Below are 26,879 nucleotides of genomic sequence, written 5' to 3'. Positions count from 1 at the left end.
CTCCATTGATCAGCCTTATTTAGCTCAAATAATTCTGGCTTTTTCTGAAGTGCCAGGTCATGTGGCAGTACAATTTATATCTTCATGGGGATGCAATATAAAATCTGTCTTATGTCATACTCAACTCAAAATTATTGAGATTCTGGATAGTGAAGCCTGAGTGTTAAGTAAGTAACATTTCTCTGAATTCCTGTGTCTTTACATCAAAAAATCCCTGAGGCAGGGCACAGAAGCTAGCAGACACAGACTTAAAGCGGCAACTTCTGGGGCTCTGCAGCAGAGTGGTTGCCTTAGCACTGACCTGATGAGAGTTGAGGTCAAAGTATAAGAAGCAGAGTATGAAAGGTGCAAGTTCATAATAATATAAAAATTCATCAGTTTAATAACCACTTCTATTTTAAATCAGTACATGTCTAACTTTCTGTTGTTGAAGAAGTCCTTTCATATTGCCAGCTTTTATAAAAGAGCAAACTATAAAGGGTTTGTCCATTGGATATTTGTTGTTGTTTTTTAAGACAGGATTTCTTTGTGTAACAGCCCTGGCTGTCCTCGAATGTGCTTTGTAGACCAGGCTGGCCTCAAACACCCATAGATCTGCCTGCCTGTGCCTCCTGAGTGCTGGCGTCAAAGGCATGTGCCACCACACAACTTGAATATTGATTATTTTATTTTTCTCATATCATACATAGATAAACACAAATTACAAAAAACATAAAATCGTATACACATCACATAAATTTAAGAATGCATGAGTAAGGGCTGAAGTGACATAGGATAATTAAAACAGCTAGTTTCATAGATGAGATGTCCTTGAGAATGATTTTTAAAAGCATTTCTGACTTTTCATTCACTTATGTGTGAAATGGATATAATAAATTTATTGAAGAAAATAATATGGGACATAAACACACACACACACACACACACACACACACACACACACACGCACGCACGCGCGCGCACACACACACACACACACACACACACACACACACATGCACGCATACTTGATTGTGCATGCACCAGATAGTTCCTAGAAAAGCTTTAGGAAACCCATTCGTCTACTGAAACTGAACCCCAGACTTTATGCAGACCTGTGTACAAACACAGACATAATTTGTCCCTTCAGCTCCTATGTTGATGAGAACAGCAAAAAATACTCAGTGTGATTTTATTAGAGGTCTGCCTCAGTCTACTCTTGTTTATTTCTTTCTTTCACATCTCTTTCTTCAACAAACTACTGAATGATTTCTATTGAGGGGCAGCAACTGAAAATCTCGTTCATGCTTTCTCTTATAAGAAAATTTCATGCACTTTCTAACTTGTTTCCATTTTATTTATATATTTACATATTTATCTTTTGCTATAGTGATATCTCTTGCCAATATAAAAGTTGGAATGCTAAAAGAATGATAAATTTCTAGTGAAAGAAAAAAAATTAACTGTTTTTCTTTTCAGGAAAAGGAGGCTCTTGTTCGGTCACAACAAAGGATCAATGTTTAAAAGGCATCATTTTTTTGCCTATGGGTGTGAAATATCCTGGAAAATAAGGTTGATTCAAAATTTTCTAAGTTCTAGGGCTGTTGCAGTTTGTAAAATTGTCTTTCAACTTTTTCATCTAAACCAATAATCAGACTTCCAGGAATAGGTTTCATAGGTTACACTCATAGTGACATTGAGTACTACAGATGAAAAATGTATTTTGTAGCACTATCAAAATGATAATTTTTTTCAATATGCTTTTTGAAGCTACATTTGCCACAGAAGACAATAGCTTCAACAAACTATTGTGGCAAACCTGTAATGGGTAGAGAATTCATTTTTCTAGTTATTGCTAACCTTTGTTCTCCTCATGTTCCTGAATTTCCAAGTCTGTCCAGAAGTTGAGTGATCCTCTTCATCTCTGAGACAGAGATACAACATGGAAATTTAATTATTTTAATCTGCATTTGAATTTCCTATTGTAAATATTAAAAATATACTATAAACATATTTTTTCTGAGAAAAACAAGACAAATATGTCAAAGTTTTATGAATTTGGGCATGCCACTTCAATAAGGGACTTGGTTATCTTGTGTCTTAGCTACAGCTCAGAAGTCCCCCAGAAACTGTTTGAGGTTTGAATGAGACATTTCATCTACAATATTCAGCACAGGGCTGCATTAAAAAAGTACATCAGGGCTTTCATATTTACTACTGTTGCTATTATCATAAACATTTTGGTATATCTCTTCTACTTCTCTTCCTTAAAATCAGAAAATTCTCCAGGACTTACCACTGTAGCTAAAATCAGCCACTAAAGACATTGCTTACAGACAGTGAATCAAAGGTGATGAAGAAACTATATGTAATGATAAGGAGCTGATGATGTTCAGAATGCTTTTTAACAACATAAATGATTAAGATGAACAAAGATTTAAATATCATAACATGAAAGAGAAAGCAAATTTAATTTATGTAACTTCAGATGTTATAATAGGGACACACAGAATGTCTTTATGATTTGAAAAGCTTTAACAAGATCCTTGTATAAGCAATGCAAATTGTACAAGAAACAAAATAAATCATCCATTTGTGTACTTCATACAGATCTAGAATAAATCTTACCTTGGGAGAATGAACTACTACTACCTACAGCCACTTGATAACAACAGAGGTGAAACAGTACTTTCATTGATCCCCATCAGCCTAAACTCTGGAGACCTACTGCAAGCCAGAGAATAACAGAGCATTTGTTTCTCTTTGTGTTCAATTTCCTGCTTGGTAGGTATCAAGAACAATAATTCTATACCTCAGAAGGTTTGGTTATTTATTCGGTCATTCACCATCATTTACTCAAGGCCCCAAGCTTGTCATGGCTTCAGAAGTGTGAGTCAAACATCGTCTTGCTCTTGAGCCAAATCTGTAGGGAAGGATGGAATTGTAAACTATAATTGGAACATAGAGAAATATTAAGAGAGATATGTACAAAATGCTATATGATCTGAAAAACATACTGGTAGTGGGAATTCATTCAGGGAACATACCAAAGCAGAGGTATTCTCTGTACAGGATGTTGCACAATACATAGTTTGTTGTTGTTGTTGTTGTTGTTGTTTTTAAGAGGGGCCAATGCAGCTCAGCAACACCACAGAAATATGAGAAGAGTTGCAGTGTTCATGGTGTAACAAGTAGTTTGGGAGCTGCAGACCCCAGAGGCTTTGTGGAGTAATAGTGGGAGATTTCCCTACAAAACAAGGTGTGTGATCAACAGAAAAGGCCCAGAAAGCTAAAACAAATACATCTTACCACACATGATTTGATAATTTGATGTTTTTAACCTGGAATATGATTGTTTATCAGAGATATTGAAAAAAATAAAGGTCAGCAAAGAATTTGAAGAATATCCATTAAGTATGGGTGCCAGGAGAGGATGGGGGTCTTGCAGCACAATTAGGAAACAATCCATAATGGGAATCCTGCTTTCCTAAAAGATAACACCATAAGGTTCATCAGGATAGAAGTAAGTAGGAGTGAGAAGGAATTAGCACAGGAAAAACTTAAATATTACCTCACTATATTACCTTTACCTAAATAGCTCCCTTGAATATCTTTTGTTTCATATTCTTTGAACTTGTTTTTTTCTGACAAAAGATGTATTTCTTTTTTTTTTAATTTTTATTTTGCAATACAATTCAGTTCTACATATCAGCCACAGATTCCCTTGTTCTCCCCCCACCCAACCCCCTCACCTTCCCCCCAGCCCGCCCCCCATTTCCATCTCCTCCAGGGCAAAGCCTTCCCCACAGACTGAGATCAACCTGGTAGACTCAGTCCAGGTAGGTCCAGTCCCCTCCTCCCAGGCTGAGCCAAGCGACCCTGCCTAGGCCCCAGGTTTCAAACAGCCGACTCATGCAATGAGCACAGGACCCGGTGCCACTGCCTGGATGCCTCCCAAACAGATCAGGCCAATCAACTGTCTCACCCACTCAAAGGGCCTGATCCAGTTGGTGACCCCTCAGCCATTGGTTCATATTTCATGTGTTTCCGTTCATTTGGCTATTTGTCTCTGTGCTTTATCCAACCTTGGTCTCAACAATTCTCGCTCATATAAACCCTCCTCATTCTCGCTAATTGGACTCCCAGAGATCCACCCGGGGCCTAGTCATGGATCTCTGCATCCAGATCCCTCAATAGTTGGATGAGGCTTCTAGCACGACAATTAGGGTGTTTGGCCATCCCATCACCCGAGTAGGTCAGTTCGGACTGTCTCTCGACCATTGCCAGCAGTCTTTTGTGGGGGTATCTTTGTGGATTTCTGTGGGCCTCTCTAGCACTTTGCTTCTTCCTATTCTCATGTGGTCTTCATTTACCGTGGTCTCCTATTCCTTGTTCTCCCTCTCTGTTGTTGATCCAGATGCAAGTATAATCAACAGAATGCAAGAGATGGAAGAGGATCTCTAGCGTTGAAGATGTATTTCTTAATAAACACTGACAGCATGTATTCCTCTGCTGACTGAATTTTGAATGCAAAAGTGTTTTTATAAGCACATGACTTAAAATTGCATATTATTTTGATATTTTATAGCTTGCCTAATTTAGCTCCTTGGAGTAGATTCATTAAACCATTTTTGTTTTGAGAAGATACATTTTTTATTCCTTCTCTAACCCTTCCTAAATGGCTATTAAAAAGTGAATGTCTTGACTCTAATTAATAAACTACAGCTTTTCAATTAGCAGAATATATTTAAAAACAAAAACTTGGACCATTTTCAAAGCAAAAACCTGCTGTACACAATTTCAACCCTCCTCCAGGAATTAGCAACTGATGTGCTGACATAGTACATGCATATTTACTTTTGTTATCCCCCAAAATGCATTGTTACCATGGCAACTCATGTAGTGCTACTGGTACCAAGAAACAGAAGTTCTTGGTGGCTATAAAGAACAAAAAACAAAGTGAAAATGTGGAATGACTGTAATACAAAGTCATATTTATATTTCATGATGTAACTGCTGCAGGGTATTTTAGGAAAATGTAGAGATGGGAGAACACTATCAGAAAAAAACTTCAGTTCAACACTACTTGTGGGAATTTATTCCGTTCAACCAATGAGCTTTGGGCTATCTGGCCCAATGGGCGTGGCCCTTTCTGGATACCTGACAGGTTAAAACTGAGGAGGGGGCATGGGTGGCACTATCTTGGGTGGTCTGAGACCAGACAGTGGGTTCCCATCACCCTGGGGAGGAACAGAGGACAACGACAGCTGGATAAGCCTCAGTGTTTGTTTTGTTCTGTATCCGTGAGTGTATTATCCCCATTTTATCTCTTAATAAATTCCTAAGATCCTTTAACAGACTCTCGTGGATTCGTGTAACAACTCTACTCCTAGGTGTGCCTTCTCTATGAAAAATGTTACAAAGAAGCCTTACTCTATGTTTGATAAATCATTTGAGTAGCTTCACTATTGTTCAGCTTACTTGTTCCATGACCAAGGAGACCTTAGCTATTTGCTTAATAATATTGTATGATGAGTACTTGAAGAGCACTTCAAACAAGTATGAAAACATTCATAAACCAGAAGAATACAGAAAAAGAAATAAGTTTAAGATGATGCTTATGAAACAAATGATTGAAAGATCCTAACTCATCATTAGAAAAATAATCAGTACTTATTAACGTATAACACACATTAAGTATATAATAAACTAAGAAAATGCAAAAGTTTGGGCTTTGTCTCCAGACTATTTTGGTGTAGTAAAATTGAAACAGGACGCTGTAGGGTTTAGCATGTCCATGGCAAGGGCTCTAAGTGAACCTGATGGGTTTTATTGTGGGATTCCTTTGAGTAGACTCAAGGAGAATATTAGGTTAGACATTAAACAGTGTAATTTTTTACACTGCTGTACAACTTTTCAGAACCCCATAGAATGCTTATTCTAGGGTTCTCATAAAGAAAATAGGCGGAATTTCAATCATTTTCAAAGTAGAATGCTCCTATTTCATCTTAAAATATCTCTGATTTCCATGTAACATCTGGATTTTATATAAGGTTTATCTTTTGCAAAAAAGATTTCTGCTATTGCCAATAATTTCCACATGGTAACCTGAAATAAAAATCAAAACAGCTCTGCCAATCTCAGCAGTAAATGTGTTCCAAAAGAAGCATCTATGTTTTAGAAATCACTCCAGGGACTTGGCAAATAAAAGCAGTCTTTAAGAATTTTCTAAACAAAAATAAAGCATGTGAGCTTTGGGGACTATTCAAGAAGCAATATATAACATTGAGTTTATTAGGAGGTCATTAACGAACTTGGAAAATTGTATTTGCCAAATAATTTCCAAATGCCTATCTTTTGTTTGTTTTAGGTAGAAATTATAAAGCAACACATATTATAAAATAATTGGTGTGTGTGTGTGTGTGTGCACACACGCGCGCGCATGTGTGTGTTGATATAGAGTCTCATATAGAGTCTCATTCTATAGCAAAGTGTGAAATGGAATTCCTAGCAATCATTATCTCACAGTCTCCTAAATGGAAAAAAAGTAAGTCACTATGCATATCTGACAACCTCTTTCCCTTAGAGAAGGAGCTACCCATAGAAGGAGCATTCCATCATCAACCCATTATAGAAATGTATAAATAATATCTTGTCCTTGGGTATATTGAAATAATCTGTGATACTATGCAGAAATACTGACAGTTTGATTTCTGATGACCTTATTTCCTAGACTCCAAACCAATATCCTCTGTGTGTGTGTGTGTGTGTGTGTGTGTGTGTGTGCCAATATCTTGCATGTGTGTGTTACTCAGCTTTCTATCCTTGTAACACCCAAGACAAACAAATAAAAAAAAGCAAAAGCAGAGTTTACTTAGAACCACAGCTTCAGAGTGTTCAGCCCACCATGGCATATGCCGATGTTTTGGAGACTGCTTTGAGGCAGCATATTTGGGCAAGAAGCAGATAGTAGAGCAAAGCTGCTTACATCATGGTAGCCAGCAAGCAAAGCATGAAAAGAAAGAACCAGATTACAATGGTTTACTGAAGACACATTTACAATAACTTAAATTCTTCCCTTTGGAGTCTGTGTTTCCACCACACCCTAAAAGTGCCACAGGTTGGGACCTCAACCTTTAACAACACCTGCTCCTTGGGAGATGTTCAACATCTAAACTACTGGGTTTAGTAGAAACTATGTAATTGAGCCTTAAATCAATGACACATTTATCAATTACATTATTGTATTACATCAATAGAAATAGGGGGAAAACAGCAGCCACAGTAGCAGCAGAGCTAATCACTATAAGGTAATCCACTATTGCTTTTGCTTTCTTTCAAAGTAAGTTTTAATTTTATGTCAAATTAATCTAGTAGCTTCTGTGGCCAAGTTTGTTTCATTTTCACCAGGCTGATAGATACTTGGCTGAAGGTCTTTCATTGTCTATCCTGAGTTCTTCTCTCTTCTTTCTCAAGGTTCATCATTGGCCCTGGAGATGCTGGACCACCTTTTCATGTTAAAGCACTTTTTTCTTGTCATGCTATTTTCTACTGTACTCAGATATTGCTCTTTGCAGTAATGTGATTGCATATTTGCAGTAACTGCAGCTATGCAGTCAGTGGTGGCATAGACTGAATAATTCCAAATACTGAAATGGATGTGATAATAAAATCAAGACCTTATCTGGATTTTCATTTCCTAATTGTTTTTTTAATTTATCTGTTTCTATTAATTTGCCAAGCTTACTCTAAGTCAAAATAATTCTGACAGTCATAATATGGGGTGGGAATCCATTACAAGAAGGTAAAATGAAGATTCTCATGCTGCAGGCTTATAACAGAGCAATAGTGTCAAAACATGGGTGTGTATATGAACTTGAGGACATTGAGTTTATAGAAGTACAAAAGAAATCAAGACGTGAATGAAGTAGAAAAATAAGGCGAAAACAGATGAAAATAGTATCTCCAAAGAATTTAGGGCCAAGGAACATTAGGGTGCTCAGAATTCCAACAGTAACATTAAATGCAAGGAGAATGGAATGTGGGACTAGAGTCATGCTGAATAACTTCTTTTTATATTATTTAGAAGGTTTTCTAAAGAGGGATTTCATAAGAACAAAAAGCTTCTGCTTACTCAAAGGAACAATCAACTGGCTGGAGAAGAATGTCAAGGAATGGTAGAGAATCTTTACCAGCTAGACATCTAATAGGACTAATAGCCAGGATATAAAAAGAACTCAATAACCAAAGAACTGACAAATAAAAAAAAAGAATTAAAAATTATTCATTAGAAAAATGGGCCCGAGACCTGAATGAGACATCTAAAAAGAAATATGGCTAAGAAATATTTAAAAAAAATATTCATTGTCCCTGGGAATTAGGGAATGGCAAATTCAAACAAGTTTCAGATGTGATCTTTCCCCAGTCAGAAGACAAAGATCAACAAAATAGCTGACAACAAATGCTGTAAGGGATCTGGTGAAAGGGATCTCTCATTTGCTGTTGGTAGGATTGCAAACTGGTACAGCTGCTGTAGAAATCAGTGTATAGAATACTCAAAAAGATAAAAAAATAAATATACCATGTGATTTAGCTATAACAGTCCAAATTACTCCATGACATATGCCCAAAGAACTCAATACAAGAGCTAGGAAATAAACTAACTTAAGTGTCCTTCAATCAATTAACAGATAGTGAAAATGTGGTATATATACACTACGGAATATTATGTAACTATAAAGAAAAATGAAATCATGAACTTTGCGGGAAAATGGATGGAATGAAATAAGATTATATTGAGTGAATTACCCCAGACACAGAATGACAAACACCACCTGTTTTCTTCTTAAAGCCTCATGAATTCAAATCCTCAAAGAAAAGTACTTACTGTGGGGTAACTGCAGAAACCAGGAAGGTAAACAGCATAAAAAGCCAGGATAAGGGGTTTGGGGAGCAATAGGAAGGGGAATAACAGATCTGATCTGAGAAATATGAAAGGGGAGACTTAGAAAATAAAGGTAGAGGCAAATGTAGAAGGAAGAATGTAAAATAACAGTAAGCATGTCTGAAAATACATAAGGAATCATAATATCAACCATGGACCTAGAAAAAACATTAAAATATATGTAAATCAGCGTAGAAATATTTATTTATAGTTTAAATAAACTTTCTCATCTAATTCATTACTCCCTCTACAACAAAGGACTCCCTAACAAAACCCCACTACCAGACATGAGAAGCCCTCTTTTGAGTTGTTGGCCAAGGTGTCTAAGAGAGTCCCCAAACATACATCAGATTGCTGTTGCCCTTGGTTGCCTCCAGAGATGGAAGATAAGTCCCCGTTCTTAATGACACCATGTACTTTAGACACAGGGACCAGAGGTGCCTGAACCTTGAACTGATCTGAATGACTCCTCCCCAAGGACGAGTTTCATTGCACCAAGAGGCATGTTTCCAGAGGAGGGCAATGACCAACAGTTCTATCCAGCTATAGTGCCTAAGAGCTTTAACAACCTGCATGACACAACAACCCCAGTGATGCCACAGTGGCATGTGTGCCTCAGCAGTAACCTTCAGCTCCCTAAGTGGTCTTAAGACCTCCTGAACAAGAGTTAAACCATGCTGGGGACTGGAAACCTATCCAACTACTCAGTGAGTGAGGTCAGAGATCCTGGAGGAGAATCTACAACTGCCACTTTTCTAACCCAGTACAATCCCTAACTACAATCTGAATGTCTGTCCTTAAACTGCCATAGACGTGTAGTCCGCACTCCTCATCAAGGAAACTTCTCTTTGCATCAGATGGTAGCCATTACAGATGACTACTGCCATTTCAAATGCAGACTTGTGAAGCATAGTCCCAAAGAACACAGCGATCATGCAACTGCACTTAAGGTTCAGAAAAAATTGCAGAAGAAGGAGCAGAAAGATTATAAGAGCCAGTGGACCAGGGAGTGTGCTGTGAGATTGTATTTCCTAAAAATGCTAGCGGCTACATCCATAAAGTCTCACCAACATGGCTACCTAAGCATGAGCTGAACAGGGAAAACACCAATAGACATGTCAAAATGGTCAGGAAAAACCCAATGAGTCCTCAGCCCAACATCAGAACTCTGGCAACAGAGGAATGCTAAGAGTGAGAGAAGTAATCTTCCCTAGGACAAAGCACATCCATTGGTTATTTAATACGAAATGGTTAACCCTGAAAACACACATGTAAGTAGTATTATACAGACTGAGGAGGTTATATTTGGGATGGTAAATATGTGCGTGTAACAGCAATTAATGAAAGGAAAGGCTATGAATCTGAAAATGAGCAAGGAGGGGTATATGGAACACTTTGGAGGGAGGAAAGATAATAATTATAATATTTATAATGCAATTATAATCTTAAAAATAAAAGAAGAAAGGTGTTTTTTCTTCTTTTAATGTGTTTATATTTTAACCTGTGCAGAATGTGAACCCACATGTGTGAATGTATGATTGTATATGTGTGCAAAACATGCAGTGGTGTTGGGAATTTTTAACCATAGCTCTGCCACCTAACCTTTTAAAAACAGGATCAGCCAATCAAGCCCAGACCTCATTTACTTGATTAGTCTTATTAGCCAGTTTGCTCCAAACACCCCAGTCTAATCCTTGCCAGATTGCAATTTTAGGTTAGGTATAGAAACTCTGGCCCTCTTATCTAAGTCTGGGGAACTTTCACAGCTGAGTCTTCTCTCCAGCTGAAAATCTAGTTCTGGTGATAAAATGGTATTCAAGTTTTAAATATGATCTTAGTAAAATTTTCGGCTAGGGAAAGACTAGGGATATAGAATGAGAAATTTTTCTCAGTACCAGGATATGCAACTAGAAAGGTATCTGGATGTGATCAGAGGCGAAAAAGAAGGCATAAGCAGGTATTTCTAGAAATACTTAAAAGTAAATACTTATTTTTTAAAGTGCTACATGCAGAAGTAAACAAAATTTTGATAGTGCCATGAAGAAAAATGTCCTTTCTCCTTCTTCAAAGTGCTGCATGGTGGGTGTTGTCAATGCAAAACACACAGCTCTCATCTTAAATGGAATAGACAGTTCATTCTGGAGCCATTTTCAGTGACTGGAACCCGGGAACACTGACATAGGCTACCCCAAATTCCATGTTCCAATGTGGAAACAGTTTCATGAAGTTTTATAGTTTTAAAGAACAAAGAAAGTCATCAATCAACGCAGTTTTAAAAAAAATTGGTGGATGCATCAGAGAGGCAGATATAGCAATATGGATACAGCTTTTTAGAGGCCTCTCATGCTATCAGATGTCATTCACAGAGAGGCCTAACAAGCTATCTGATGACGTGTTTTAGCTTTGGTTTTCGTGGAAGCTAGTGATCTTCTAAGAGAATAGATTCCAAAGGGGTTCTAACTATTAGTTGTCGGATGTTAGTTCAGACATAGAGGTGGACAAGGAACGGCCGTTTCAGAGGGCGAGACCTAGTCTAGGATAAGGTGATTAAGTTTGGGACATGCAGCATTCCAATCTCTCCTCACTTGTGAAATTCTAATCAGTCCCCCATCTATTCATCTCTGCATTCACCATTTCTTTCCAGGAGGTTTCATCCTATTGTTTGTTGAATGAAATGCAGTGGATGGTTGGATTCATCCTCCATTCGAATCACATCAAAATTAGATCCCTCTCCCCATTTATACTTCTAGATATTTCTTTTACACATGGACTAGGGGAAGCTGGCCCTGCTTGACCAGTTAATTGACCCCGGCCTCCTGGGAGGCAGGATCTTTGACTTTGACACAGCTGCAGCCTGCAGCTGACTCTGAAGATTCTGCTGGAAGCCCCTGAAAAGATTCTGCAGGCCTACAGAGGGTGAGCAGGGAGTTTTCACAGGGGCAGAAGTATTTATTGGTGCAGAAACTGAGTAGTTAGAAGCCACTGCAATAACAATTAGGTTACAGCAAAGGAGTGATGGCTTACATTTATGGAGGACTTTAATACAGCAAAAACTCTGCTCCATAATTCAAAAGACATTATTTCATTCTGGCAGTCTGTAAAGCACCATATCTGTCAGGGCCAAGCAGAAAACTTTTCAGATGCTCAAGCAAGGGTAATTCAAGATCAGATCAATCAAGTCACTTACATTCTTAAGATGTTTGGAAAACAAAATTTGTAGTTCAAGGCTTTTATATAATGGGAGGTAAGAAGAGGGATGCAGATGCCTAAAACAAGCCTGTAAGAGAGCCAGAATGAGTAGAACTAACTATAATGTACATGGTATATAACTTTTCTATTGTATACTATATATGTATATATTATAGTATTATATTATTAGTTATGCATATATAAAATATAATGTATACAATGGATATAGTTTATTATACTATAGAATAGGCAGTGCTATAGTATCACTTATGTCTAGTGAGATTTAGATCCATAAGTGATTTAATAAGGTATGTCTCATAATGACTCGGTTACATGTAGAGATAATGTCTATAGATATACATACACGTGTGTGTGTGTGTGTGTGTGTGTGTGTGTGTGTGTGTGTGTATACAGAGAAAGATTGAGACAGAGATTGATTTAAAAAATTGGTTCAAATAAGAATGGGCACTGGCAAATATGGAATTCCTGGCCATCAGATTGGAAACTCAAATAGGAGTTAGTGCGATGTTGAGTCTGGAAGCTGTAGGGAAGACTCTCAAACTAGATTCTCAGACTCTACTTCTGCAGGACCATCTTAAAGCAGGATTTCTCACTGAAGGAGCTTCAAGTTTGCCCTGAAGACTTCCAACTGCTTTAATGAGGCATATCCATAGTATCACAGTTCATTTTTGTTAGTTAATGCCAATGGATTTTATAGTTTAGTTAGAAGTTAGTGGACTCACTCCATATAGTGTGGAAAGGCTAGACTATCTAGGGTATGGGACTTGGCTTCTTTTGCCACCAGATACTCAAAATGCACAATTGCATAGAACCTTAATAGTTTTTCATGTATTTTTATTTACGTATTTTCACCTTTTAAAATATAAGACAACATTGAAACCCTATATTGCAAGTCTATACATTATATGGGATTGATTAGCTAGCTTGCTATAGTTAAAAACTAGATAGTGGTAGTTCTGGAATTTGAATCTGTATGCATAAGTTGTATGCATAAATCTGTGTGCATAAATTGGCTTAGTGTCTTTCTTTTCTATTATAAGCCTGAAGAGGCTCTTGCTATACATCCAAGTCTAGGAAATCAATAGAACTCCAATGACTTAGCATATATAAGAAATCCTAGAATGAATCAGTTGAATTAGAGGATTGTTCCAAAACCCAAAGTACTATTTCTCTGTTTATATGATGTCTCTTATTAATGGATAATTCACAGAAGTAAAGTGTGAAATAAATTTTGACATGTAGATTTAATTAGTCCACTGTTTCTATATAACAAATTATTTTTGTTTCTATAAAACATAAATATATTTATATTTATGTCCAGTAGTACCAGAAAATATTTTTTCAAAGGGTCTATCTATATTGGTATGGCTACCTGTAGCTACTTTTTCTTAAGTATTTCAGAAATTCTTTCCATAAAGACCTATTTGTGTGTGTGGGGTGTGGGTGTGTGGGTGTGTGCGCGCACACGTGCAGTGGGGTATGTGTGTGCAAATGACTGTGAACACCACAGCAGGTATCAGACACTCAGATGCTGGAATTATGGAGATTCTGACGTGGGTCCTGGGAACTGAGTACCTCTGGGAGAACAGCAAATGTTCTTAACCACCAGACCATTTTCCCAGTACCTACATCAGATTTTCCCTTCTTTTTCCAGGTAGTGTCTTAGTCTAATGAGAAAGACAAGACTTTTGGAAAAAGTGAACAACCATTTCCACCTAAACTTTTTTTTTTTTTTTTTTTTTTTTTTGGTTTTTCGAGACAAGGTTTCTCTGTGTAGCTTTGGTGCCTGTCCTGGATCTAGCTCTGTAGACCAGGCTGGCCTCAAACTTACAATGATCGGCCTGCCTCTGCCTCTGGAGTGCTGGGATTAAAGGCATGCACTGCCCAGCATCCACCTAAACTCTTATGTATAGCTGAGTAAGAATGGTAATTTTCACAAGGCTTTATACATTTTTGTTTGATTTTTCTCTTTTAAAGGACAGGCTATACTGCTAATTTTTTTCTTGGAAACTTCCATATTGGCTACCTGTCTTTATTTTGTACAAGGAGAGAGTAGCATCTGCTAATCTCTAATTTCCAGGTTGATTTTTTTTTTTTTTTTTTTTTTTTGTAATGTGAGTAGGCTGAGTGGTTTGGGTGGTAATTTCTATATCATAAACCAGCACAATCACAAGCGTCTTTAGACCACAGACCATTGCAATTAGTCCAAAAGTGAATAAATATTGAGTAATTTACAATTTGTGAGTCATATATTCTCTGTCACAGGACTGTACTGTCACTATAGTGCTGAAGGAATACGCCACAGAAAATAGGGGCAGGCTTTTCATCCACTGAAACTTGACCCATAAACACTTGTGTGAATTTTATGAAGTTATAACCCATGATTTTTGAAGTTAGGTAGAAATACAAAAAAAAATGTTTACTAACAGTCAAATATATGAAGTAATTTACAAAGAAAGACAGTGAATAAAAAATGATGGCAGAAGTCAAGTTAGAGAGTTATCAGGATGGATGTGAAAAACAATGGACCTCTAGCTGGAACGACATAAAAGGCATGAGCTGAGCTGGAATATGAGTCAGAAAGAGGGTCCCTTTCAAGAACATATGACCTGTTAAATCATACAAGTCCTTGGCATTCATGATAATTTGAATAAGAAGTACCACAATTTTATTCTGAGCCTAGGCAATGTTTATTCCACCTATGAAATTAAAAGAAGTGATAAACTAAAGCTCTAAACTTCAATATTTGGGGAACTATATTTGTTTGTTTCATTTCTATTGCTGTGAAAAAATAGCCAGACTAAAACCTTAGGAGAGAAAGAGTTTATCTTACAATTCCAGGTTATATTCCATTAATGTGAGGAAGTCACAAAGACAGGTATTAAGAAGTTAGTCATTTCATATCCACACTCAACAGCAGAGAAGAATAAATATTTGCATGATCATTTGCTTCCTTGCCTCTGCTCAACTTGATTTCTGTACTTTTATATAGTTCAAGAACCCCTTGCTAGGGTGTGGTTCTACCCACAATGGGGTAGGTTTCTCCACATCCCTTAGCTTACTTAAGACAATCCCCCCCAGATGTGCTTACTGTCAAGACAGTATAGTCAGTCTCACATTGTCGTCTCTTCCTAGGTGATTCGATATTTGTAAAGTTGACATTTAGCACTAACATCATAGAGCTGAAGAGATGACTGGGTAGCTAAGAAAGTGTACAGTTCTAATAGTTGTATCTAATATCTAATTGGTTCCCACCATATTAGATAGCACCCAACCACCTGTAATTCCAACCCCAGACCATCTGACACACTTTTCTGGCCTCTGTTGATGACTGAGCTGAAATATCTAGACACACACACACACACACACACACACACACACACACACACACACACACATTAAAACTAAAGAGCAAAATTTAAATAAACACTAAAAAATAAAGTGCATTGTCATACTATTTTACTAACATCCTTTTGGAGGGATGGATAGTTATTTTTTTTTTTTTAAAGATTTATTTATTTATTATGTATACAGTGCTCTGCTTGCATGTATCCCTGCAGGCCAGAAGAGGGCACCAGATCTCATTACAGATGGTTGGGAGCCACCATGTGGTTGCTGGGAATTGAACTCAGGACCTCTGGAAGAGCAGCCAGTGCTCTTAACCGCTGAGCCATCTCTCCAGCCCAGTTATTTTATTTAGGTTTAGCACATTGAAAATGTGAGAACCATAACTAAAGTGATACCAAATATCAAGATCCAAAATATACTAATATTTATTACATTATATATTATTTGTAATATATATATATATATATATATATATATATATATATATATATATATATATATATACACGTTCCATGCACTTTCTATGTATTTTCTCATGAAAAGTTTTAAAAATTTACATATGTATATTTTTTCATCATTGTTTGGCTTTGGTAAAACTCTTAATCACATGCTTTTGCCATATTGTCACTAAATCTACTTGACTAAACACTAATTAATCCAATCTTATGGATAGTTTTTATGTTGTTATCCATCATTTTTTATAATTCTTTTTGTCTTTATTTTCCTTACTTGCTTAGTTCTTAAATGCCTTTTGGAGTTATCTGAGACTTACAGAAGAGACAGTAGAAAAAAATGAAGCTTACTTTAGGATCAAGAAATTTTACAAGTAATATTAATTTTATTTTAAAATGGGTATTTTGGATCATGGGTGGATTGGTGTAGGCATGGAAGTTCGGGTGCTGGGAGAGGCCAGAAGGGACCATTGCATTCCCTGGAACTGGAGTTACACATGGTTGTAAGCTGCCTGACTTTGATTCTGAAACCAAACTTAGGTCTTCTCGAAGAGCAGCAAGTGCTCTTAACCACTGAGCATCTCTCCAACCCCTGAGGTTCTCTCCAACCCCTGAGGTATATTTGCTGCTTTCATACTAAATACAACATTTATAAAGTAGCAAATTATCCATTTTAAATGGTACAGATTTAATTAACATGAATTATTTGAGTGTTTTTTCTATTTTAAATTTTATATCATTCCCCTTAAGGAAGAGGCCCCTTTAGGTTCCTGAGCAGTCCTATACCTAATTTGATCTAGAAATTGCTTTTGTAACTATTTTGTCACTTGTTTTTTTTAAAGGTAGAAGTGTTTCCCTCTAAAGCCAGGAGATCCAGGTATATTTATAGATAGAAATGGTATGACAACTATGTATCCATGGGGGAAAATTGTTATATGTTTCATGGCTTTTTTGTATATCTCTGTAACATTCCACATGTTGGCTAGTAGAGATACTAAGTCAATTATTTTCAGAAAGGAAATACCAATAAAAATCTCAGATGTATTTGAGAAGTTTGTCCTCTTGTTTTAAAGCTTGGAGATGGTGATTTAATGATAATTATCAAGAGGCCAAGTGAAAACGATCTCTGTGCAGCAATGTAGACCGGAAAAGATGGGACGTCTGCAGTACAGTGATTTGATGATGCTAGGGGACTTAAGCAGTATGGTGATTTGGTGAAGCTAAGGGACTTACAACATATTAAGTCACCCAGGCATACAGAGTTTGCAATCATGTTCTTAGGGTTTCAGTCCTGCATCACAATACCAACTGTGTATTTTGAAGAACACAACGTCTGTAGAGAGTTTTCTTTAAGTTTATTGGTAAGGTTGACCCAGTAAACTATGTGCTGTCTGCCTTTGAATAAAATACATTCTTCAGGGAGAGTATTAATTGACTGACAAAGCCAACCTCATTATTATGTAAAACAATCCCTTGTTGTATACAAGAGTTATAAAATACATCTTTGAATTTATGATTTCACTTTCTTTCTACAAACTTCTTCAGAAGCAGATGTTATTTTCATCTCCATTGTATAACTGACAGCTTTAGATTCAGAAATAAATAGGAGCTTGTTCTAGAACTTGAACAATAGCACCAAGAGCATTGAATTATTATGTTTCCTGATATGTTTCCATGGTTTAGGCATTTCTATTTAGGCATTTCAACTGCATGCTATCTACATGATGTTACTGATTTTGGAACTGATGGAATGTACACAATCATCTCGGGCAAGCTGGTATAGCTAGCCCCACCAGTCAGTGACAATGTAGCTAACCCTCCTGACCTGTACCCCATTTACATTTCCCCTTTATTATCTTGCTTAGATTTTTATGGAAGGTGGCAATGGAGGAATAGATCATAACACAACTTTTCTTGGTTTCTGCTAGTCCTTGTTCCACTGCGAACAGTGTAGATAATTGAAAATGTCTTATTCTCACACAGGATCAGGCTTATGCCTTTGCTGTTGGGTGGCACCAGTGGTCTAAAGGCTTCAGACGCAGATTTCTTTCTACACTGAGAAATACATATCACTCTTGGATGATGGATGAGGTGGTTGCCTTCTGAAATTTTGGTTCTTGTTCAGTTTTCTTCAGCCTTTACCTACTTTCTGCCTTAGGTTCATTTTTTCTTCTCATGTTCTTCACTCTTTTTTCATATTCAGCCAAATTCATTATATCATTAATAGATGTAAATAAGTCATGTGATTTCTGTCACCATTGTGGATACTGACTGATAGCTAAGCATAACAAAGTAACTATACAAAGAGAAAAAAACAAATGCCTATTTACCACCCTTGATTAAAAAAAGTCTCAATATCATATCCAAAGACAAAAGGAAAACATTCTTGTTGCTATGCATCATTCTCCCATGAGTGAATGAGTGGTTAAATCTGAAGTTAATAATAAAACATCAAAGTGTCAGGAATTTTACAAAAATAAATCATTCTCATTTCTCTGAAGTTATGGTCACTGCAAAGAATAAAATATTAAAGGCAAGGGACATGCTACTGATGGACAGTACTGTATACCAGGACCGCAGTGTGTTTGCTTGACAATTGCCCAGTATCATTCCAACAAAAGTTGTCTTACACTGCAATAATTGTGGTCTTCATTTTGAAGACATAAATGTCTTCTACGAAAGGTGAAACCTGGATGATGAACTCTACCATATTATGGTTTCTTAACAAATTATTTTATTTCCTTATATTAGCAGTTGAGAATCTTGTGGAATTAAAAAAAATACAGATAGTTTCCTAGGGACTTGTTCCACTTGAAGACATGACTTGGAAACCAGAAAACCTGCTACATTTGGTGAATGCTGGAATTTTCCCAGCTAATGCTAAGAATAAAAGAGCTGCCAAATTCTTTAATTACCATTAATATTCAATTCCCAAGTATAATGAATTCCATTTTCACACATATCTGAGAAAATTACATTGGAAAGTTAATATATTGCCTTTTGCTAGGTTTCACTGAGTACTGTAATGTGAATGTGAGATTCAGCCAGAAGTCACAGCTGACTCACATTTTTCCTCTCAGCATTTTGGTTAGATGTCAAACATGCTTATGTCCCCTATTCTGTCACTTTAATTCCGCAGGAAAATGGTGTATCTCCAATGCCACAGTACAGTTACGTGGATATACTGCTCTGTAACAAAGAAAGAAGAATGGGACTTGCAGAGTGTGTCAACCATTTCTCCTCCCAGCCTTGTACTTAAGCAGGCCATATGTAATGTCTCCTGTTAATTGTCAATTTTACAGAAAAAAAAAAAGATTCACCCAGAAATAAGTCTCTGGGCATGCCTTTAAAAGATTATCTAGATAGTATTAGTTGTGGTGGGAAGACCTACTCACTGGAGCCATTTCTGGGATACTGTCCTGCATTAAGGAAGAAAGGCAGCCAGCAGTACTTCTCATCCTTTGACCTTTCTCAGGTCTCCTGACCGAGGATGCCATATAACCACCAGCATCAAGCTCTGGTGCCCTGACATCTCCACTGTGATGGACAGGACAGTTACCTGGAATCGTGATCTGGATTAAAGGCTTTCTCTATTAAGTTGCCTTTGTGGAGGTGTTTCCCCATGAGAACAGGAAAAGTAAATAAGACTGTAAGTAAGCATTGCAGCTCGGAAGGAGAGGGATCCTGGCAGTTGGGAGCTGAGGAATAGCACCACAAAGTCACAGTAAGCATAGCAGCTTACTGTCCTGCTCCAGGGAAAGGCTTCCCCAGTATAACAACTCTGCTCCAGCAGGGAAAATGTTACATTCTGCTTCGCTCTTCTCTGCTCAGGCTCCTGTGAAAAGTTGTTACTTCTCTACTCCACTCTAAACCTCACACCCAAACCTCATTCAAGAGATTTATGCGGAGGGAAGAATCCAGGAGGGTGACTGCCTCTGTCATAGTGGAAAAAAAGCAGCAGACTGAACCGGCACAGGCCTTATACAGGGCTTCTTAGGGGTGGAGTTTTCCAGTGTGGAGATTTTCAGGGTGGGAATTTGGATCTGTCTCTGAGTTTGGAGAAACTCAAAGATTGGCTGGATTTCATGCTCAGGGATTGGTTGATTTTGTGCTCAGGGATTGTTTGGTTTTCCTGCTCAGGGATTGGTTGGTTTTTATACTGAGTTGGTCAGGAGCAGAGTATGTTTCTTTGGCTCTGTTTTCAGGGCCAAAGTGTGTTTCTTTTACTGTTCCAGTTTCAGGGCCGAGGTGTAGTTCTTTGGCTGGCTCTTTTACCCTACAAAGACAGCATATAATAGCTGTGATAGCTGTGGACAGAAGCAATAGAAGTACTCATATTATTTTCAAATTAAATGTGGAAAAGTAGTCTCTGTCTTTGTTATATGATCAAATTGTGTGATCCTGGAGCACACAAAACAAGGGATTCTCAATCTTTCTGCTAGTGACATAGAAAACCAGGTTGTTTCGAGGAAGCACTGAATCAGAAGTGAGTGTTGTCTCATGATAGCTATGTCTCTCTCCACTAGCCACTAGAACCCTGTATCTCTTTCACTAGTTTGGACTATAAAAGTATCATGTGGCATCACTAACTGTTCCCTGGAAGGAAAATTTATCTCTCCAATTTGAGTTTTTCTGAATTACAAGTCACTGAACCCTCCATGAATTGGGTTCTCTGAAAAAACTGGAAATGGGCATCTCAAACAACCATAATATGTAAAGTAAAAGAAAGAGCACTCATACACTCACATTCCCCCATCTAAAAATGAATATACATATGAAGAAAACACAACGTCACCTGAAAACTTATTTGTCAAAAAATTTGTTTGTCAGACAGAACAAATTGTTGTCAGTCGAAGGTTATGTGGCTGTGTTGGTGTTCCATTTCTTCTGCTGGAAGTCTTGTCTGGTTATAAGAGATGGACAGCTCAAGCTATTTATCCCTTGTTGCTAGGAGTCTTAGCTGGGGCCACCTTTGCCTTTGTAGATTCCTGAGAGTTTCCATTGCATTAGGTTTCTACTTCACCTTGAAATGCCTCCTTTTCTTCCGATACTCTCTTCTAGTACTCTTCCCCCTCCCCCACTTACCCCATCTGATTCCTCCCGTGCTGTGGTAAAAGTGGCACAGAAATTATGGGAGTGGCCAAGCAATGACTGGTCCAGCTTGAAATCCATGCCATGGGAGGGAGCCCACCCCTGACACTGCCTAGAAACCAGGGCCCAGAAGATGGATAGTTCAGAGACACAGGATAGAAGAAAATATGACTGGCCAAAAAAAGTCAATGTAATGATGCCTAATGATACTGTGCTATAATCATAGATTTGTGCCTAGCCAAACTGCCACTGTTATCAGAGAGGCTTCATCCAGCAGCTAATGGAAACAGATGCAGAGATCCACAGGCAAATATTAGCTGGAGCTTGGGGTATCTTGCAGAAGATGGGGAGGAAGGATTATAGGAGCCAGAGGGTCAGGGATACCACAAGAAAACCCATATAATCAACTAACCAGGGCTCACAGGGTCTCACTGATGCTAAACCAACAACCAGAGAATCTCCATGGGACTGATCGAGGCCCTCTACATATATGTTACATATGTAAAGCTTAGTCTTCTTGTAGTACTCCTAACAGTGGGAGCAAGGGCTGTCTGACTCTTTTGCTGGCTTTTGAGACCTTATTTCTCATACTGGTTGTCATGTCCAGTTTTAATATGAGGCGAGATGCCTAGTCTTACTGCCACTTGATTTGACAAGATAGGTTGATATCCATGGGAGGTCTGTCTGTTTTGAAGAGAATCAGAGCAGGAGTGTATGGGAAAGGGGGACGCATAGGAGAGGAGGGAAGAAAAACTGCTGTTGGGATGTAATAATAATAATAATAATAATAATAATAATAATGTTATTTTTGTTTTTTAAATGTTTTAAAAACCATCATAAAGCATAACCCAATTAACAAACACTCTACTTTTATTTTTATTAAATTTGCTTGTGCCCATAATTTTATTTACCTAGTAATGGTTGAAGGTTTTCATGTTATGCCCAATTTCTTCCCTAACATTCTTGATGTTATCAAACATTTGGACATCTATAGTGACACCACTAACTAGTGATAATAAAGCCACCACAAGCCTCAGGACATTCTGCACACAATTCTTCCCCTGTGATGCAATCGAATTTGGAAAGCTAGGTCTCATCACATGCTGTTATCTAAGCTGTCAAATATCGCCATGGATTTTACATCCACAGCGCTGTGAGCCTCCGTTCTCTTCTCTGTGCATCCTCTTCCATATCTAAGACAAGATACTATTTCTGGCCTGGTCCTGAATAGCACTGGAACTTCAGAAACGGTTTATGTGGTCTGTAATGTGTCTTCCACAGAACAAAGAGAGGAATCCTTTAGAAGAGTAGATCTGCCTACACCATTTCCATGCATAGAATTCTTTAACGAGTTGTGTTTGGTTTTTAGGCTACAGATCAAAGACCCTAACATGAATTTTGATATGGTTAGTACTCATCCTCTGCAGTAGCTTTATTTCACATTTGTTTTCCTGTGTTCCTAACATTTGCCTTTGACATTTCTTTCATATCTCTAACTATGTCTAGCATTTTGACCTTTGGTTCATCATGTAGTTATTTCCACTCTCAAGAAAACCCAGACCACACACATTCTATTGTGGTAGCTTCAATGTAATTGGCCTTCATAATCCCAATGGGACAGTCACTATTAGGAAGTATGGCCTTGTTAGAGGAAGTGTGTCACTGTGGGGGTGGACATTGAGATCTCATTTGCTTAAGCGTCCCTCAGTGTCACAGTCGACTTACTGTTGCCTATAAGATGTATCACTCTGCTCCAGCATCACATTTGTCTGAACAATTGCCATGCTCCTTGCCACGGTGATAACAGGCTGAACTGTGAGTCACCCCAGTTAAATGTTTTCATTATAAGAGTTGTCATGGTCATGGTGTCTCTTCACAGCAAAAGAAACCGTAGCTAAGACATCTATCCAGAACATCTCTCAGCTCATCATGGTATCTTCTCTGAAAATCTCCTCCCCACACTATGTCACAATGTCATTCAAACTGGACCATTTTCCATTTTCTTAGAATATAGTTGTATCTAATACCAACCTTGTTATATTATAGTCTATACTGTCTAAGAATTGTGGTGTCCCATTAGCATTTCTCTAAATTCCCATTAGCCAGTTCTTTAAATGAATCTAAGTGTTGTACTTAGATTTAGATAGACAAATATATTGAATGAAAGAAAGATTGAACTTGACTGACTAATGGGTTAGGCAACCTGTGAGTCCATGTATACAAATGAAAAAAAGATGGTCTTTCACTCCAGGTCTCCCTTTCTTTAACTAAAAGAGAAAAGCAAATTTAGATTATTAATGAAACACTGAAGTTATGAATATTAGAAGGTAAAATTTGGCTGGTACTATAAAGGTAAATGTGTTCTTTAGTAATTCGTGAAAATCAGTGATTAAAAACTCCATTATATAAACTGTCAAGATCATTTAAGTACATACCAAATTGTAATTCTGCATAAATATTTCACATTCATTTTTATAAACCCATATTTTTATGGTCTCTGACTTTATTTAAATGAGAAAGAGATAGAGGGAGACACACAAACACAAACAGATAGAGAGAGAGAGAGACAGACAGACACACACACACACACACACACAGAGAGAGAGAGAGAGAGAGAGAGAGAGAGAGAGAGAGAGAGAGAGAGAGAGAGAGAGAGAGATTAGAGAGATTGCAGTATGTGATGCGAGCACATTGCCATTGATGTGAGCACTGTGTCCATGCTGAGTAATTGTGCATATCTAACACCAGCAAGGCACTTAACACCAAAGTAATTTCCTGTCAAATCCACTGCATCTGTGTTTCAATTACTAAAATTCTAAATTTGGTGGAAAATAAGTGTGCTTTCTTATTACCACCACATTAGTATTTCTAGGGCAAACAAGAATAACAACTAAAGTGGTTATTAGGGAAATGTCATTTAGTGTGAATTTATGCTTACCAAATATAAGTCTCTTATTCTGCTGCCATTTATGTGATTGGCTCTATTTTGGGGAGAATTATTTCAGTATATGAATCTTCCCTTCAAACACAAATATAAAGCAACAGCTTCCACTTAGAATCAGTTCTTTTGTCTTCAACTAAACTATAAATTTCTTAGCACTTAATATTAGTCTTTTCAAAAAACATGATTCCTTCTAAGAATGTTTATCTTAAATATGTATGAATGAACATGTTTTTGGTTAGCCCTATTGGTCTCACAGGTCTTCCCATGATCCTTTCTGCCCAGCTCTCTGCACACAAAAGGCATGCCCTTCACCTAGCAGTCCAGTCTAATGAGCTAGGTCTCCCATGCTCTCTTTTTAATGATGCCCTCTTTTTTTTCAGGCCAATAAGTAATTTATGTATTGATTTCAAGAAGGACTTTCAGCAAGACTGATAACAAGGTTACTTGTAAATGCATTCTTTTTTTATACTGCAACTATTAATTTTGATCTCTTATATTATGGATTAAGGAGTATCCCAATGATTTTTAAATGTTAGCTGTATCATGCACGCAATTTCAGGCATTGGAGTGCTTACATTGGTCAGAAGTCCTGTTTTAGTTAAACAGAATGTTGTTTTCTGACTATATATCATACTTGCAGAATGTAGAATGGTGTCTTGTGAGATAATGCATTTCTTCTTCTGTTTTTACCTTGCAGTTTTTAATGTTTTTCCTCTGCATCATCTGACTTGGCTTCTATAGTACCTTGTTGGAGTTGAGAGGAACCTTGAGTGCCTCTTGCTGAACATATACACCAAGAAACATTGAAAGGGTATTGATTTGAAAGCAATTCCATTAACTCAGCATGAGAGTTAAACACCAGCTTGGAAGTCTCCAGATAAACACCATTCTGTTTTATTAAAAGAATTATTTTTTTCTGGATGCAAAACAGAATTCTATCTATTTGTTACGCTAATATTATAAACTAAGTCCACTCTAGCATCTTCACATCCCAAATTAATTGATATCTTTCATTTAGATTTCACTTTTAGTGTCACCCTTCTGTAATGCATTTTGGAAATAACTACCAAAATGCAAAGGCAAGGTCAATCCTTCCTTCCTTCTTTCTTTTCTCTTCTTTCTTTCCTGTTTTATTCTTAATCTCTGTGTTCATGGAGTTGCTATGTTATCATTACTAACTCCAGATCTCAATTTGTATTTATTCATTTATTATTGTTATTGTTCACTGATCTTTTCCTCTTTCATTGGCCTATTTTATAGGAGCAGCAGTGGATCTGTTTTACATTATTATTGTATTTCCACACCTTAGGCATGCATAAGATTTGACTGAATGCTTTTAATAGATGAGCAAATAATGGAAGCACTTGATTTTTAAGATATAAATTTGCCTTCCTGGTGACCCTCCAATGGGCACAAGCTGGCAATACTTTGCTTTCTTGTTTAATCAGAACTATATAGATGGCCCTTACCTTAAAAACAAACAAACAAAAAAAAAACATTTTTTTTTCTGGTGATGTAAATGAAAACATTAAAAGTTAAAAAAAAAATAAAAACAGCCGGTAGGTGGTGGCACATGCCTTTAATCCCAGCATTCAGGAAGCAGAGACAGGCAGATCTCTGTGAGTTCGAGGCCAACCTGGTCTACAGAGTGAGTTTGAATACAGGCTCCAAAGCTACAGAGAAACCCTGTCTCAAAAAACCAACCAACCAAACACACACACATACAAAAAAAAAAAAAAAAAAAGATAGCCATTGCAAACAGTTATAAAAACTAATCCTAGCAACACTTGTGGCTTCTAAGCAACTCCAACATGAAGAAAGATGAAGAAAGTATTGTAAGAGTAGAATGTAAGTGATATAAATGGACAAAATCCTTACGTGATGATTAATAGTGACTGAGTTCATAGGCTTAGTCAATTACTCATTTTCTCTCACATTTCTTTAAATTCTGCAGTAACTGTGAATTTTTTGATTTGCATTTTCAATATTTTCCAATGGAAATCTTGTAATTTGAAAATTAATGACCTCTTTAAGGTTGCCTCTGCATGACATGATCTTGGTGCCTGTTATATTTCTTGTAGCAACAACATATACACTTTAAAATTATTGACCTTGTCAGTGTGGTTCCAAGTTCCCCCTCTTAAATATGAAAGTTAGAGACAACCTTGAATATTTCTTCAAACACTCCTGTGATGTGGTATATTTCCATACAATATGAAAACTAGAAAGCGACATTTAAGCTGCATATTCCAATAAACTTGTATTATAAGCATCATTTATCAATAAGTGTTTATTGAATTCCTGCAAAGTGCTAAGATAAAGATAACTGAGAATAAAGGCTAAATTAATGAAGATTAAGAAATTTGAGGATGGAAATATGATTTAGTGGATAAATTACTTGAGTGTGCATATATGAGGACCTGAATTTGCTTCCAGAACCCAGATGGATGTGCCAGCCTACCTAAAATACCAGTTCTCTTTTGGAGGCATAGTCAAGGGATCCTAGAGCAAGTACACTACCTCTAAGTTAAAATATGTCCAATAAATTTAAATCAGAGAATTTACCTCAGTATATGAAGAGCAAAAAAAAAGAAGACTCATATCATGTGTCTACCTCCAACCTCAACATGCATGCACACACACATTTGAGAATATACACCAACATACATGCCATACAAACATATATACAAAAACAATACATTCTATGAATTGACATAAAACAGGAGATAGTTCATCCTTGCCATAGACTTTGTGATGGAGCTCAGATGCAAAACATGTCTAAGTCACTAGGCACTGTGATCAATCCTAAATCTTCTTTAATGTTTAATTCTGGTCCTAGTCTCCCCAGGAAATCTCCTGGTCCATGTTCTTCCCTTACCAAGAAATCTAATTGTTCCCACCCTTGGTAATT

The 26,879-nt window shown here is 37.2% G+C and overlaps 1 long non-coding RNA gene across 1 annotated transcript in view; it reads right to left on the bottom strand.

Moving 5' to 3' along the window:
* Positions 1-2,797: 2,797 nt before the first annotated feature.
* Positions 2,798-26,879, bottom strand: part of LOC131910737 (uncharacterized) — a 50,047-nt gene continuing 25,965 nt past the window's right edge. The window contains exon 4 of the long non-coding RNA XR_009379206.1: positions 2,798-2,902. This is a non-coding gene — a long non-coding RNA (uncharacterized LOC131910737). The remainder of the gene's footprint in view (positions 2,903-26,879) is intronic.

Source organism: Peromyscus eremicus, chromosome 5 (assembly GCF_949786415.1).
Source record: "Peromyscus eremicus chromosome 5, PerEre_H2_v1, whole genome shotgun sequence".
In the NCBI taxonomy this organism is placed as follows: domain Eukaryota; kingdom Metazoa; phylum Chordata; class Mammalia; order Rodentia; family Cricetidae; genus Peromyscus; species Peromyscus eremicus.
This window is presented reverse-complemented; position numbering and strand designations above follow the sequence as displayed.